General features: G+C 37.0%; 1 pseudogene; it reads right to left on the bottom strand.

Moving 5' to 3' along the window:
• Positions 1 to 2376: 2376 nt before the first annotated feature.
• LOC120519207 lies at positions 2377 to 10567 on the bottom strand (annotated as a pseudogene).
• Between the last annotated feature and the right edge of the window lie 4790 nt (positions 10568 to 15357).

Raw genomic sequence — 15357 nt, 5'->3', positions numbered from 1 at the left:
AAACACTTTCAAAAGGGCAAGTATAACAGAACTATAGTGCTTTTATTCAAGAATATAACTCACGACCGTTTTTGGTGGATCAGCAGTAAGAACTATTGACTGGTAATGAAAAGGTCGCCGGTTCAAACCCACACGCTCCATTTTGAGTAGTGAGCTGCTCTTATTCCTACTATTATAAAATGAAACATACAATTGATTTGAGTCTGTAACAGCCAGTGTAAATTTATGGTACTTGTAAAGTTAGCTTTTTTTTTATTCAGTTTTATTCTTTCAGTCACGCTTCACGCTGCCCAGTCTGACACTGCTGTTTCAAATAAAGATGTGTATTACAGAGGTGAACTCAGATGAAGACGAGGGTTCTACATCAGAGAAAGAGAACAGAAGCCCTCCCTGCAAGAAACGTCCACTCACATAAAAGAACAACGTAGCTGCACCAGGACGTAAAGGCCAGTCAGTCTGCCCATACCTTTCTTTCCACGAAACAGCACATTTTACAGAGCTTGCCAAGGTATCGCATGAACTGTTTTGTGATTATGTCTTTATATGAAAACCATTTATGTTACTTATATAAAAGCCAGATCAAATGGTATTTACCTATATTTATTTACTTATCTTCCTAGCGTAATGTCACAAGTAAACTGCAGAGCTTCCTCTGTTTGATCGACATGGGCTTGCTCACAAAGTACCTGTGTACTAGGACTGTAGCTGCAGTGGACTTTACTGTGCTCCTTGGGATTGATAAAGCCTTTGAGATTTTTTCGTATCTATCTCCTGCCTTATGTCTGTCCATTACTCCATCCCTGAGATCTTTTGAAAGTGGCTTACCATCCATAGTCAGTGTTTGCTGTCAGTTGCACTACCAAGCAAACGGAATGCCCAGGAACAGCTGTTTTATCTTCACTAATCACACTGATTACAATTGATGACAGGGGGAAGCCAGTAACCATGGTCTACAATGGAAATGGTGGTCTCTTATCCTGATTGAGTTTACAAATATTGTTTGGGAGGGGGTGATCCTTATTAATCTCAGTAATTTTGGTTTTGATTTTTAAAATTATTTTGAACTTTAGCTGTGATATCTTTCACTTGGGTGTTACAGATTGCATTGAGTAAGTAAAGCTGGAAAAAATATTGGTTTTTGTGTTTCCATTTAAGGCTGTAAAAGCAAAAAAATGAGAATATTTCAAAGGGGTGATTCTTTTCTATACCTAGTATATACTCCCGGAGTTAATTGGTGGTGGGGTTTAACAGATGTGGTAAGCAAATGGAAATTCTGTGAGGTCGATATGTAAAGGCAAAGAAAAAACTTTTGGGAGATTCTGCAGCCATGCAGTGTTGCACATTTACAGTTTGTAATGTAACAGACCAGTGTGCACATCCTCTGTGAGTGACTGTGTTCGTGGCACAGTATAAACGGGCCTTTAGAGTGCACCACAAACATGCCTCCTTGCTAAAGGTACAAGGCCTGTGGGAGCAGGTGTTACCTCAGATTGGAAGTAGTTTTGGAAATAGCAAAAGGTGATTTTAAAGGCCACTCACCAGCAATCGTGTAAAGAGGCTAATTGCATTCCTCCTTCTTTCAAACCCTGGTCATTATAGCATTTTAAAAATATGTTTAACTACTCAAATTTAACAATTAATACCTCATTATCTGGCTAATACTAATTTGAATATGATATTCAGTACAACTGTAGCTTTCAATGTCATTTAATATAGAGACATGTAATCAAAATTTAATACTTTAAACACCAACACGCTTTCAAGGAATATTTTCCAATCCTTCCTTACTTACAGCCTATTGTACATAGTATATATTGTACATAGTAATAAATTTATACTTGCATTTCTCCTCAGAACAGTAACAATGATCCAAAAAGACAAATACACCAAGAAAAAGTATAGTGTGCAACACACACACTCTACATACTGTTTATACACACACACACACACACACACACACACACACACACACACAGTATTTGTAGCTAGAAATACACAAAGGGAGAAAATTAATCATGTTATCTTAAAGTATTTTTTTATTCCTCAGCTTTAACAACCTACCTATAAAATAAAATACAAGCTTGATGAAACTTTGATTTTTTTTATCCCTATAGTGTGAAAAGAATAAGTGAGTTTTGTATATGAATAAATAATTGGATGTAGTATTTCCCAGTACCTAAAGGATACTGTCAATATTTCTTATGTTTGCTTTGTGCTTAAAGTATCACAGAATATATTTTTAAAAAGGGACAAAGAGCAGAATATGTAATTAAATGGAATGTTCCAACTGGTTAGAATGAAAACATATAAGCAATGCAGTCCAAGAATCCTTGTAGTAAATCGCTTTCTTTTATTTGTATCTTCCCACCTTTCTCTTTACTCCTTTCCATGGATCATTTCCAGGGAGCCATCCAGTATGGATTCCCCACCACTGTGTAACGCTTTTATGCGATCTCTGTTCTTCAGTGCTGGAAGTTTGTTAGTGGATAGTTTGTCTGCTTGTTTCTTGTCAATCACCATAAGGCGGCAAGTCCAAAATCAGCTACAACAACACTCTTATTCTACATATAAGTGAAAATACCAGCCTTTATTTGGAGAACTGGATAGACACCTATTGCATTCATAGTATTAAGCTAAAAGCTTTACGTCAGTGAACTTCGACTGGTTAGATAAGGGTCTCAGCTTGTACCTAAACAGAGGAAAGTTTAATAACTAAGACCCCACATTAAAACAAATGTCAGTAAATGACAATCAATACATGGACCTACATACCAACCTCACATCAAGAATATGTCGTCTCTTATCATACAGATGGCAGTTAATATTATAAATCAATATAATTAAGAAAGGATACATAAACAAGGAATGCAAAAGTGACACCTATTAAAATATCCATATCTAGCAGTTATAGAGACATTACGCCACTGGTATAGATTAAACTTTATTGTTGTGCACTTTATAATGGTGTGCTCTATGAAAGGAACTGATAAATAAAGACTGACTAAAACTAGTACTTACCTCACGGACAAGGCAGTTGTGTGAGTTCAGGTCCCGGTGGATAATGTTCATTGAATGCAAATATGTCTGAGAAAATAACATCGCACTTAGTTACTAGTCCACATAGTTAATTCCAGAACTTGTCTGTGAAAGTTAATTTAACTTTTATTTTATAAAATACCATTTCTCAGAGAAGACCTTCACTTTTTGCAAATGAGTGAATTTAATGCAATATGTTCAAAGTAACAAGTGCAGTGGTAATAATATTAATGAGAGAAACAAATGGAACTTCACTACTGGTCTTGTTCACAACCTTCCATCTCAAACAGAAATCTTGTGATAAAGAAAAGACCTACACTATAGAGATTGAAGAGTGGCAACATGCTGCATGTTGATCAGACTTGTACATAAGAACTTATGTAAAGCTTATTCACTGAGATCATTTGTGTGAACTGCCTCAGCAGTTCTAAAGGAAATATGTAAAAGCAAACCAAATCCCAAAAAACATTAATAGTATTACTGAAGAGGTCATAGAGAAAGGTGAAGCCAAAAAATAACAATACAGTCATTTGCCTGTGTTATATAAAAGGGACAAATAAAATGTTATCTACCAGATTGTATGTTATTTCAAGCAGAATTTGAGTTCAATGAGCAGAAAACAGCGGGGGCAACAAAATACAAAATGGCTTTGCTAAGAGTGTACACGCCACAAGATGGCAGCACAACATAAAGGCTGAAAAAGTGCATCTTTTAATACAGTATTGCTATTTTGACAAAAGGCAAAACCAAATAATGAATAAAGTGTGCTTTTAGTTGGGGCACTGGCCTGTGTACACATTTCATAGGAAAAATCTCACCATGCCAGCAGCAATGTCCTTGCAAGCTCACCGTTGATTCCAAGGGTACTTGCTGTCCTGTCAGAAGATGATGCATTGTATGATAAGTCATCGCAGTACATACTCTGAACCAGGACACAGCTATGATACTGATGAACAATCTTTAAAAGTCCACTTTGATGTTTTTGATTCGTGTCTTTCAAGGAAAACAAGGATACCATTCTAGATATAAGCTTTTGGTACTGCTTCCAGTGGACTATTTAGGGAGGACTTTATCATTATAAAAGGATAACATCAACATTGGACTTCATTCAAGTTTTTACTTGATCAATAGTTCTTGAATTTAATTGCTATTTGCACCTCTGGTTCATGTTTGGCTTGTTTTGCAGTTTTGAAACAGGAACTCACCATTTTTTGATAATGTCTCGTAGTGTTCCACCTTGATATACTCTGTAATGAAGTTAAGTCTTTTGTCTATAAGAACTCCCATGAATTTTAGTACATTAGGTGATCCAAGAAGCACATTACTTTCACCTGAAAATGTGAATTCACAATAAATGAAATGCGATTTTAAACACAGTCACCACTTGTATTACTCTTGAGACAGAGTCTTCCAAGAAAAAATAGTTATTGTTAAAATACACCCAAGCAACTCTTACTAATTCAGTCTACATATGATTTTACTTGAGGAAATAAGAGACAAAAGAAAGCAAATTACTGGAAATATCATCTGAACTGATATTCCAGTAAAGTACTGTATATGTGGAGCCACTACCATTCTGCATCTGGTCAAAATGCCCTTCTTCCACTCACCTCTTTGAGGAAAGTCTTCTGAGTTTCATCATCAAAGCAATTAACTCCTTCATCACCATTACTTCCCCAGTTTCTTTTATCGTGACCTAACCAAAAAAAAAATCAACATACCTACAAATACTATGAAACCTGCTTTATCATTTATTTTTTCTATAAAGAAATTAGACAAACATGAGGCTCAGTGTTCGCTGCTCTGCCTCACTGCTAAGGGTACCTTATATTTACAACAAAAAATAATTTTGCTTCAGTGAAGTACTTCATAACACTCTTCTATTTGACGTACGCTGCTGCTATTCATACAATACATTCTCTTACTTCTTTCTGCACAGCACTCGATAAAGAGGCAGCCTAGTTCACTTTATACTGGAGCTTGTAGAGGTAATAAATGCGCAACACTGTAGTTAACATTATGGTACATTAATAATTTTTGCTGAAGGATTCTTAGAAAACAGCTTAGTTATGTGTTAAGGTGCTAATCACAGGATATCTAAGAATTCTTTACGGACGGTCTACATCGTGTTCTGTTGTAAAATCTTTGCATACATTCACTCAGTTAAGAAGATCCTTTACCTGATAGCTGGCCAAAGCAGCCTTTTCCCAGCACTTCACCATGTATGAGGTCTGAAGGACGGAAAATACGGTGTGTCCTACTTGAGACAACACGCAGGGATTCTGAACGGCCAATATCTTTCTTCTGGGGAGTGAGGAGAGCCTGTATTACTAGCACAGGGCGACTTGTCAATGCTGCAGCTCCTCCTGTGTGAAATAAAACATATACAGGAAACTCCTCAATATATTTTTTTTATGTTTTAACACTTTCTCTAGTAAATACAGGCGGCAAGGTGGTGTAGTTTATGGTGATGCTACCTCTCAGGTCCAGAACACAGAATCCCAGCTGGGTCATTGTCCATATGAAGTTTCCACTGGCTGAGGTTAAGCCAGTTACCTCAACAAGACAGTTACCATGTACATTCCCCTTCACATCTGTCTAAGCTTACTTTTGCCTCAAAAAATGAATCATCAGTTGACCCAGACCACTGAGTCACGGTGTCTCATTTTAACATCACAGATGTTGTGCATTAATGGAATGCAATTGCTTTAGAGTTCACAAAAAGCTGCATCATTCTTGCTAGGCTCCCTTATTGCATTATGAGTGTATTAAAGTGTCTCTCTTACTGAGAATCAGACATTGCTGCAACTGCCCTTAAATGTTGGCAAAACATATTATGTTTTATGCATGTACACCCACACCATACCAAAACTGAATGTAGCGCCTCGACAGTCAGTTAATGGCTTCTAGCAACACAGAAATGACAGAGTAAAGCTTGCCTGAAATATTCCTGACCTCCTGGTCAGTTCTCTACATGATATAATCTGATGAAAAAACAAAAGATTTCTTCAGTGCAAATACACAGCATTGGCCCTCATAAAATGTACCTAAATGCAGTCTGTACATCATATTCATCACTTGAGGTTTAATATGTTTGACATGTCAATGCACATTATAATAATGGTTTAGTGATTTGAATTATTATATACACTAGACATTAAGCCGTCTACAATAATGGGTCTTGAGCAGTAGTGCATAAACATTAGTAGGAGCAGTCTATATTAAATGGCAAGGGACCTTGTATGTGGCTGTAATATGCGTCACTGTATTGTGTGCCTTTAATTTTCCCTCACAGTAATACTGGTTTGTATTTCCGTAAATGCCTGTAATTTTCTCTGACAGTAATACAGTTGAACCTCGGTTTATGACCACAATTCGTTCCAAAACTCTGGTCGAAACCCGATTTGGTCGTGAACCGAAGTAATTTCCCCCATAGGATTGTATGTAAATACAATTATTCCGTTCCAGACCTGATAAAACTGTATGTAAATATATATTTTTAAGTTTTAAGCACAAATATAGTTAATTATACCATAGAATGCACAGCGTAATAGTAAACTAAATGTAAAACATTGAATAACACTGAGAAAACCTTGAACAGCAGAGAAAAGTAACACTGCAAGAGTTCACGCTTATAGTGCTAGTAACCGCTTGTTAAAAACACTTTTTTTAATGAGTGTTAAGCACAGGAAAAAATGAACATTTGAAAATCCATAATTTAATAAACAACCAAGAAAAGTAACATTGCAACAATGTACGCTGGCCGCCTGTGTGTGTGTTCTCTCTTTGCACCTCTGTGTGTGTGTTCTCTTAGCGCCTGTGTCTGTGTGTGTTCTCTCTCTCTGCACAGGTAATGCACAGGGAGAGAATGAACATGTGCCCCCGCTATGATTTCACCAAGAGACACACACACGGGCACCTGGACACACACAGGGGTTTTATTAAAGAGGATGAGTCATCATTTAGCTGATTTGGCTGCATTTCCTCTGATCAAGGGTGTCATCACTTCCTCTGAAATATTGCATACATAAGGGTCAGAGTTGCAATAAATATAAACACATCCTCCTGTCAGATTTTATTTCATAAATCCAGCTTTTGCGGGAAAGCTGTGTATGCACATTTTGAGCCTTTTTGTGCATACTCAAGTTTTAGAAATCTGACCTCCAGATCTTGTGTGACATTCATATTAGGCTAAAGGATTATTTCAGTATTTCTTCAAAATCAAATATTACTTTGTCACATAAAATTGTGTTTTAAAGTGAAGGATTTATACTTTAAAAAAATGAAATTGCTATTGTGCTTTAAAAAGGAGGCTAAATAATACCAAAGTCCAAACATGAAATAAAAAGCCATACAACTTACTGAATACATCCATTTTGAAGCAGCAAAGAAAACAGACCTTTCATGTTTCTGAGGTATGCTTATGACAAAAGTTATCTTTATGTAATCATTTTTATTGTGCTGGTATACCTGGTGCAGCTGGTATCATGATGCACATTTGCTCTTCAGTAGTTTAATAATAGCTAGTGACAGTGGTTGAGCACATGGGTAGCATGCAGTTAAGTAACTAGAACTGTGGTAGTACAGTCTCTTTTAAAATCGCGTTGCTTTTTTTCTTCTTAAACTGACATGAATATGCTGTTTGGGAATATGTGTCAATCTCAAGAGGCAGATCAGTATTCACTGTTTTATACAACTGCCAGAAGAAGCCTAGACCAGATGTAATGAAAAAATGTAGTGACACATATAAAGTACAGAACTCTGAATTCAGCAACATGGAGTACAAACCAGGAAACAGTCCGGGATGGGTCACCTTTTCACTGTCAACACTTGCAAACACACATCAGCACACACTCTGACTGAACTAATTTAGAATCAAAAACAGAATTACAATGTGATGTTACACACAACCATGACAGGGAAAGAATCCATTAAGAGACACAACACAGCCTGAAAAACATTTAGCTCCTAGTCTACCAGTATTAACAAGCCATCTTCTAGAGAAAAACACATAATCTGTCTTCCAGATGTGCCTTCAATGTTAGGACCATCAGAAAATAAAAACAGCGATTACACACAAAATAGTGATGCTCTGATCTAAATCGCCAATTTTTCACTACAAAAGACTTGCAGTAAATTGGCCAATCACAAAAAAACTATTGTTTGCAGCATCTGCTTTTTTTTAAGCTTTATTATAATTTAGTTGCAATGCTCCTTTACAAGAGGAATTATGGTAGTTGAGCTTTCACACATCTTTCTGTAAACAGGCAGTTAGGCAGACTTTACCAGAGGGAGAGAGAAGACTGGAATATTAGTTTTCACATTAAAGAAAGTGGAGTAATAAACTGAGAAAGAAGGAATTTGAGGAGACTCCTGTGCAATTAAACAAATGTTGAGAAAAGCTACCTTAGGGAGTTCAGACTGTTTATTTTCTTAATTAATTAAAATGAACACTGCTTGTCCAAGTTTGGATGGTGAGCAGGCTTGCATTAAAAGCAGTAGGTTACATTTTCATTCAGAAGAAGATGAAGAAGAATTTGAAATTGCTCCTTAGTAGTCAATAGGCTCCTTAGCCTAAAATCTAAATTTGTCCATTTTACTTATAAACCTGTTAAGCATGTTAGGCTTCTTGATAAACACCTTATGAGCATAAGATAGACTTGTGGCTCCTTTAAAGGTTTGTATTGTGTTTACTTTTGTGTGTGTCATACATTAGATGTATTGGTTAGAAATAAGTGCTGCATAATTAAAATGATAATCCATACTTATAATTATACCTCAAGAATTATGTCTAGCTGGTAAACTGAAAAAACAGTTAACAGTTAATGATTGAAACTAATACATGCATATATATTTACTTTTAAGTAGTGTTTAAACTACCAATCTCAAAAATTAACTGTGTGAGAATATATATATTTTCTTATTATAAGATAAGAAAGTGACATGTTTGCCACTGATCACAGCTATAAAGTTGTTTGAAAAAGTTGCTGCAAATATGCACTTGAGTTTAGACTCTTAAAACAGGTCTCAAATATTCAGTTCAAAATATTACTTGGCGCTGCTTTTGGCTTTTCTTGTCAAAGTGTCTAAACTGATACAAGGGCAGCTCACTGTATTGCTCACTGTATTTCATACTGGCTCATTTGCTTTCATTTGTCTTCTCTGATACACCATATACTGTAGATCTGCAATCTGTCGACTTTTAAACTGCTTGAAAGAAAGAGTGTTCTATTGACTCAGCGGAATGTCAAACAGTTGAGGAGCATCCATTGCAGGTAACTTCATCACCTGAACTGAGCTATAGCATAATCCGCTGCACCAGTTCTTCAATGTTTTCAAAAATAGTTTCATTGATATTGTAGTCTAAAATGGGCTGTCAATCTTCAATTTTCTCTGACATACATGATAACTTTGGCAGAATCCATTTCATCTGCAGTAGTAAGCATTTTTCAAATTAATTCTTGTGCTACCTTATTTACTACAGTCTCTTGCACATTTCCAATCCAGGTGGTTCCTCACACGCCTATCAGCGCATACTCCCAACCCCTCTCTCTCTCTCTCTCTCTCGCACTCAAGTTAACATATTGAATTAGGCATGAGCAATCTACAGGAGACACTCCACCAATCAAAACACAGTTATGTGTTTGACAAGGAAAAGTGACAGTTTTATATCAAGCCATATTTCATGATGTGTTTGGAGGAATATTATGGACAAATTAAATAAATAACCAACAAAAAATATTTTGTGACACATTAATTTATGCTTAAATTTTGCAGTACTTTTATTTGCACATTTATTTAATATTGTCCAAAATAGTCCTCCATATATTAACACCCACCTAACTTATTAAAATATTTTGTCCTCAAAATAATTTCCAAGATATATTTTTTCACATCAAGAAAAGAGGATCTTCGGATCATACGAGAACCGATAGTTCCAGCGCCTGAACGTGGTGTCCGCTCTACTGGCCTCATGGGACTGCACAGGTCAGAAAGTGGACTTACTCCATCAACTTCTTCCCCTGATCCTGAATCTGAGTTATGGGGATCATGCTCGATTGTTAGCTGCAGCAACCGACTTTGTTTCCTGAATAAGCAGGTCAATCTGGAGAGAAAATATGAACACTGAGTTATAATTGTAAAGCCAAATTTGAATCGTGGACATAAAAAAACAACACACACAACTGATGAACTACACCTAGTGGCTCAATGGTGATTCTTGTACTTTTCAAAACAAACATTTTGGAACTGAGCCAGGCTATTAGCTGAAGCATTTTATCCACAAATCCATTTTATTTTATGACACTAAACACTAAAGATTTCTTGTACAACACATGGTATTGAAAAGCTACTAAATGCCCTTCCTTATCATTCCCAGGAGTTTCTGGATCAGTGTACATTTATAGTTGCATGGTATCTTTATACCTCATCTAGTGGTACGTTTTTGATTGGAGTGCCATTAATCTCAAGAATCCTATCCCCAACATGAATGGAGTTCTTTACATCAGGGCTGATGCAGTCTGGATCAACTCTGCCAGAAACAAGAAAACACATTCAAAGAGTTTAATACGTATATTGTGTTGAAAAGCTCACTTGCACAGCTGAACTTGTAATACAGTAGTTAAAGCTAGGACTGAACAGATGGATATACCCAGTTCTGGCACAGATTCCCTGAAATTTCCCTGGTCAAGTCACACTGTCTCATTTCCTTGCCTTTGTTAAATAATTCCACATTGTCTTATTAATTGAAGGATGTGGAATCCAGAAGAATACAAGGTAGATAAAAACTAGCTGTGTGTTTCCAAAACTGTGTTTTAGCAACATAAATTTTAGACTTGCTTCAGTAACCCCACTCCATCCATGCCGACTTACTCCTTTAAGATTCACATGGATTATGATCTACTCCACACCCCTCCCGGACTGCAGCTCTGATCAACAGACACTGAAAGCCCGCTTTCCATCGGGACGGCAGGAATTGATCCCAAAGTGACTGTGTGAGAATCCGAGCATGGTGAATCGAAGAATCTGTTCTATGACGGGAGTCAAATTGTCTAGTAGTAACAAGCCACTATGAGAAGAAGACACAATTACTAAAGGGGGCAAGTGATATTTTTTATTTAAATGGGCAAAGATACAGAGTGAAGAGTAGGGGGCTTAATGTATTGATTAGTTAAGACAACAAACAATAACATGCAACCAGTGATGCAAATAATAGATTAGTATTAATTAAGACCACTACATATCCTAAATATTCTATACAAGACAAACACAATCAAAATACCTGAATAATACAGCAAGCCAGAAGGAAGTGTAATGACAGAAAGATCTTCTATAATTGAAACTATTTAGGGGGTCATTCACTGCAAGTATGTCCTATTTCTATGCTTACTATACCATGTGTATTATTGTTATTCTGTCATATTTACATTGTAAAACTAACACAACAGAGGGACCCTGAGATTTGATCAGTAGTAAAAATGCAGTAAGTTGCCTATTATATTGGTGAATTTGTTCCATTGTGAGAGGATTGACTTTTGTCATTTTGTGGGACTTTACTGTTTAAATGTGAAGGCACTTTTTAAATAATATCATGATAACAATGAATGTGTCTCTTTGAAGCGTTATTTATGAAACAAGCAGTTGGAGATTGTTAAATATACAGGATATTCTAGCAGTATGTACAACTGCGAGGGACATAGTGGGCATTGCCCATTCTGCTAGACTATAGTGGCACACTAGGCCTGCTAAGAAAGCAGAGTTAACAGGATTGTAGACATCCAGCTGCGTCTTTCCCCACTTGCATTCCAAACTAAGTGAATGAACTCCAGCTTGTACCCAGGATCTGCCTGACTTCATCTGATAACAAAGGTGTAAATAAAATGTTGAGCTGACTCTCCAAAGGCCTGTCTCAAACTTCTTGAGCCACAATTTTCAAAAATGGACTCAAGCAAGAACAAGAGCTATTACACAAGGAATGACAACTCTACGGACAGAAAGAACTTGTCGATGAGAAAACACTTATTTTTGTAACTGGAAGTAACTTTAATCCAATCAGGAGAAGTTATATATTCACTTAAAATTCCCTGCAACAGTTTTTGGGACATTCTCAGTCTCTCTCAGGTGGATCTCTCAATACATGTTTTTGTATTTATAAGAAGGATACAGCTGTACTTTTAGTTTGCAAAATATGGACCACCTCATAATTTATACAAGTATGTATCTTTCTCCACATGAACAGTTGAAAGTTCTGTCAAAATATGTAGATAAACTGAAAATTGTTCATAAACTAAAAAAAGAAGTTTTATTTCTTTTGTACATCACCCAGTCCTAGCATACAATACTATTCCTAATCTCTAATGTGGTTGATTGTGTTTGCACAAGCTAAAGTGCCTTCTGCATACAGTGCCATGTTTATCAGATGCACTTGTAATGCCTTCTGTTGTTTATCTGTATCTTATACATCTTCCTCTAACCACTTGCCAAAATGAAAAAAAATCTGTTATCACTTTTGACTAGCAGTAGTTAACACTGCAATTGACTTTGGTGGTGTCTTTATGTGAATATTAGATCTTTACAGTTGATGATGAATATAGACATCTTGTGGGATCTGTAACTGTTTGAGGTCTTAATCCCATCTGTGTGCAAAATGATTTAATAGGTCTCCGTATGTAGAAGGGCTGCAAAAATGAACTTGTTTTTAATTTATATTATATTCAAAAACAGAACATTACAATGGCATGCTACCTCAATTAAACATATAACATTTAACTCCCACCCAAGAGAAAAGAAGAGACACAAGAAAAAACACTACTTTTTAAAAACACGATAAAATAGTTTATTGGATAAGGGAGTCACACACAGGCCCAGCCTTGTTTTAAAAAGTTTTGGTTGTATTCTGATACTGAATTTTATTTTTTTCTGATTTGAGATAATATAGAATGTTTCTTCCTCCCAAGTTCTTGAAAGTGGGCTGAGATGCTTCTAGTTGTACAAGATAGGTCTGCGTGCAAGCAGTGTGGTATAGTCTATTACTACTGACTTTAATGCCATCTGGGAGTCCACCAAATATGCTGTTAATGGATTAGGAGTGATTGAGACATTGAGTCAGTTTAAAATACGAGGAGTTTTGTACAAAATTGGTGTTAATTTAGTGCATTCCCAAAACATAAGGCCTAGTGATACTGGAGCAGGATGTCAACACTTATTCTTGGGTACATTTTGGATACATTTAAATAAGATAAATGGGATCTGTAAAAGACATTTAGTTAAACTGTGAAATGCTTGGCACATATATACAGTGGTGTGAAAAATTATTTGCCCCCTTCCTGATTTCTTATTCTTTTGCATGTTTGTCACACAAAATGTTTCTGATCATCAAACACATTTAACCATTAGTCAAATATAACACAAGTAAACACAAAATGCAGTTTTTAAATGATGGTTGTTATTATTTAGGAGAAAAAAATCCAAACCTACATGGCCCTGTGTGAAAAAGTAATTGCCCCCTTGTTAAAAAATAACCTAACTGTGGTGTATCACACCTGAGTTCAATTTCTAGAGCCACCCCCAGGCCTGATTACTACCACACCTGTTTCAATCATCAAGACATCACTTAAACAGGAGCTGCCTGACACAGAGAAGTTGACCAAAAGCACCTCAAAAGCTAGACATCATGCCAAGATCAAAGAAATTCAGGAACAAATGAGAACAAAGTAATTGAGATCTATCAGTCTGGTAAAGGTTATAAAGCCATTTCTAAAGCTTTGGAACCCAGCCAACCACAGTGAGAGCCATTATCCACAAACGCAAAAACATGGAACAGTGGTGAACCTTCCCAGGAGTGGCGGCCGACCAAAATTACCCCAAGAGCACAGAGACGACTCATCCGAGAGGTCACAAAAGACCCCAGGACAACGTCTAAAGAACTGCAGGCCTCACTTGCCTTAATTAAGGTCAGTGTTCACGACTCCACCATAAGAAAGAGACTGGGCAAAAACGGCCTGCATGGCAGATTTCCAAGACGCAAACCACTGTTAAGCAAAAGAACATTAGGACTCGCCTCAATTTTGCTAGAAACATCTCAATGATTGCTAAGACTTTTGGGAAAATACCTTGTGGACTGATGGAAAAAAGTTGAACTTTTAAGGTAAATGTCCCTGCTACATCTGGTGTAAAAGGAACACAGCATTTCAGAAAAGAACATCATACCAACAGTAAAATATGGTGGTGGTAGTGTGATGGTCTGGGGTTGTTTTGCTGCTTCAGGACCTGGAAGGCTTGCTGTGATAGATGGAACCATGAATTCTACTGTCTACCAAAAATCCTGAAGGAGAATGTCCGCCATCTGTTCGCTCAACTCAAGCTGAAGCGATCTTGGGTGCTGCAACAGGACAATGACCCAAAACATCATGTGCTCCCAGCTCTTAAAACAACGACAAGCAGAACACGCACCTTGCCAGCAGCAGCAAGCCAGCAGATGATCCGACTGCTACTCCTTAGCGTGCGTTCAGCCAAACAATATCCCCACCACCCGTCACAACGCCAGGCAGAGATGCGAAGCGCAGAAGGACAGTTGCTGTACAGGCTTTTTAAATCATCACGCACAGTTCAAAAGTAGAATATGCAGCTCGTCAGCAGCAGCGCAAAGCCAGTGATGATCCAACCACTCTTACATGCGTCAGCCTTCCCCTAGTGTTCAGTACTGTTTTTGACTAACAGACTCTCCATATTCATATTTAATATGTAGAATGGACAAGCTAGACTCTCTACAACTAATAAACAGTCCTTGCCCTAAAAACATTCAAACCTTTACTCCCCTTCCCATTTTTGTGAAAAAGCTTTTACTGGCATTTATTTCAATACAGGGGAGGGTTGAGTTTCAAATTTGGCTACATATGAAATCTGAAATTAAAATTGGTATTATTTATATTTAAATGACAATGTCTAAAATTATTTTCAATTTCACTAACTCACATTAGGAAAAATTTACAGTTGTTAATCAACCTGAGTAGCAGAAGAAAAACCATGCAGGCACAGGGAGAAAATACAAAGTCTATACAGGCAGCCCCCAGGCCCAGGACTGATGACAGGACTCTGAGCAAGGAAGGTAACAGCAGTAGCCACTGAATCACAGCACCATCCACAATAATACCAGAAACCTCCAGGGACATTAATATTTTGGTCACAGTACAAATATTTTGAATCTTTATATTATAATATTACTAGGGTTTGCCTGCTCGCTTCTCGCCAGCCACCTGGCCTGGACTTAGCGCTCTTTGCGCTCGATGTGGATTTCACTTTCAACAAACAACAAATCTTTTG

The sequence above is a fragment of the Polypterus senegalus genome, unplaced genomic scaffold (genome assembly GCF_016835505.1).
Source record: "Polypterus senegalus isolate Bchr_013 unplaced genomic scaffold, ASM1683550v1 scaffold_3907, whole genome shotgun sequence".
Classification (NCBI taxonomy): domain Eukaryota; kingdom Metazoa; phylum Chordata; class Cladistia; order Polypteriformes; family Polypteridae; genus Polypterus; species Polypterus senegalus.
This window is presented reverse-complemented; position numbering and strand designations above follow the sequence as displayed.